The following is a 2,877-nucleotide window of genomic DNA, read 5'->3' on the forward strand; positions in this document are numbered from 1 at the left end:
TACCTGAAAGCCTTAAAAGCTGTAACGTTCATCCCAATAAACGAGACCTTGACAATAGAATCTTGCTTGGTCTCTTTCTTCTCTCGCCCCCCATAGTCCTAAGGGTAGCACCCCTTCAGAATCTTGAATAACTGGGTCCCTGCTGGCAGGGGCACTTAGGGAAATGGATGGAATTAGAAAATATCATCCTGAGTGAGGTAACCTAGTCCCAAAAGAACACACATAGTATGCACTCGGTGATAAGTGAATATTAGCAGTAAAGCTTGGATTATCCAAGGTACAATAACAGACCATATGAAGGTCAAGAAGTAGGAAGAACAAAATGTGGATGCTTCAGTTCTTCCTATTAGGGGGAACAAAGTACTCACCTTTGAAGGGGCAGTGCAGGAACAAAGTGGAGCAGAGACTGAAGGAAAGGCCATCCAGAGACTGGCCCATCTGGGTATCCAAACCATGTGCAGCAGCCACACATAGTCACTATTGCCGATGGCAAGAAGTTATTGTTGACAGGAGCTTGATATGGATGTCTCCTGATAGGTTCTCTCAGAGCCTTACTGATACAGATGAGGATGCTTACATCTAAACATAGGACTGTGCACTGGGACTCCAGTGGAGGAGTTAGAGAGAAAACTGAAGGAGATGAAGTTGTTTGCAACCCCATAGGAAGAACAACAATATTAATCAACTAGACCCCCTAAGAGCTTTCAGGAACTAAACCACCAACCAAAGAGTACACATGGAGGGACCCATGGCTCTAGCTGCATATGTAGCAGAGGATGGCATTGTCTGACATCAATAGAAGTCCTTGGTCTTGTGAAGGCCAGTCTAGGGGAATGCTAGGGAGGTGATGTGGGAGTGGGTGGGTGGGAGGGTGAGCATCCCCATAGAAGGAAGGGGAGGAGGAATGGGAGGGGGAAATGGGAAAGAGGGTAACATTGGAAATGCAAATACATAAACTACCCAATAAAATTTTTTAAAAAGTAATACTAATTAATAATAACCTAAATTTTAATATAAAATTATGACTAATACTGTTCATTTTTATAAGTCTGCATTTTTTAAAAAACACTTGTTTTTTTTCAGGTATTGCTAAATAAACAAAATTAGAAGTTTAGCCACTTTTATAAACATTTAAATGATATTATAAAAAGCTATACAAACAGCACAGTAAATAGTGCTTAAGTACAGTCTATCAAATGACAAATATTTAAAGCACTCAATAAACTAGCAAAGGTTTGTCTCAGAATACTTATTACTCAAGGTAAGTTTCAATGAAATGAGGATTATGTCATTGGTATATTTTATTCCCTAATCAAGACAGGGAAGACCTTCAAGCTGAGAATGGACTTAGGTGTCTGATTGACGACCAGATTACATGAGGTGTTCAATAGGGTCTCTGAAACAAAGGAAACAGAAGGGAGCAAGACTTGTTAAAATGAACAGTGTTTTGACTCCTATCCTCCTAAACCTGAAGTAACTCATTTCTAAGATGCTGAGTTTGCTACTATGGATTTAACATGTTTAAGTTATACACATACAAACTTCATGTTTACAAATAAAATTATTTCAATTGAGTAACATTTACAGTACAACTTAACATATTCAACAGTAAGGAAAGGACTGGAGGCTCACCCGTTGTCCCCCACTGTGCACTAGCTGTCTCAAGAGATTCAAAATCCAAGATGGTAACCCTCTAGGATCAGCTGATTGTGAATCTTCTTAAGGAAGAACAGGTCCCCCAGAACAAGATTACAGTTGGTGCTGGTGCTGTTGGCATGGCTTGTGCCATCGGTATCTTAATGAAGGACTCTGCGGATGAGCTTGCCTTGATGTCATGGAAGACAAGTTAAAGGGGGAGATGATGAATCTCCAGCATGGCAGCCTTTTTCTTAAGACACCAAAAATTGTCTCCAGCGAAGATTATAGTGTGAGTGCAAACTATAAGCTGGTCATTATCAAGTGGAGACCCGTCAGCAAGAGAGAGAGAGCCGACTCAACTTGGTTCAGCGAAGAGCGAACATCTTCAAGTTCATCATTGCCAGCATTGTGAAGTAGAGTCCACACTGAAAGCTGTTCATCGTCTCAAATCCAGTGGTTATCTTGACCTATGTGGCTTGAAAAATCAGTGGCTTTCCCAAAAGCCGAGTTATTGGAGGTGGTTGCAGTCTGGATTCAGTTCAGTTCCGTTACTTAATGAGAGAAAGTCTGGGGGGTTTACCCACTGAGCTGTTCCGGGTGGGTTCTAGGAGAGCATGGTGACTTCAGTGTGCCTGTGGAGTGCTGTGAACATTGCCGGCGTCTCCCTGAAGTTTCTGCACCCAGAACTGGGAACTGACGTAAATACAGCGTAGTGGAAGGATGTTCACAGGCAAGTGGTTGACAGTGCATATGAGGTGATCAAGCTGAAAGGTTACACATCCTAGACCATTGGCCTCTCTGTGGCAGACTTAGCCGAGAGAATAATCAAGAACCTTAGGCGGGTGCATCCCATTTCCACCATGATGAGGGTCTCTATGGAATCATTGATGACATCTTCCTCAGTGTCCTGTGTATCCTGGGACAAAATGGAATCTCAGATGTTGTGAAGGTGACACTAACTCCTGAGGAGGAGACCCACCTGAAGAAGAGTGCAGATACCCTCTGGGGAATCCAGAAGGAACTGCAGTTCTAAAGTCTCCCCAGTGTCCTAGCCCTTCACTCTCCAGGTTGCAGCTAGGTTTCTATGGAGTACAGTTGTGTTGAGGTGGTCTGGGGAAAATTTCAGTTCCCACAGCTCTACCCTGCTGCTAAGTAGTACTTGTGTAGCAGTAACCTAGTTAGTATGACAGTCCCACTGTCTCGGAAACACACTGCCAACTGTTTGCAGGTTTTGATTAC

At 42.9% G+C, this 2,877-nt stretch overlaps 1 pseudogene; it reads left to right on the plus strand.

The window, feature by feature from the left end:
- Nucleotides 1–1,682: 1,682 nt before the first annotated feature.
- Nucleotides 1,683–2,671, plus strand: LOC134486729 (L-lactate dehydrogenase A chain-like; annotated as a pseudogene).
- The last annotated feature ends 206 nt before the right edge of the window (nt 2,672–2,877 follow it).

This window comes from Rattus norvegicus, chromosome 4, assembly GCF_021556685.1.
Source record: "Rattus norvegicus strain SHRSP/BbbUtx chromosome 4, alternate assembly SHRSP_T2T, whole genome shotgun sequence".
NCBI classification, from domain to species: domain Eukaryota; kingdom Metazoa; phylum Chordata; class Mammalia; order Rodentia; family Muridae; genus Rattus; species Rattus norvegicus.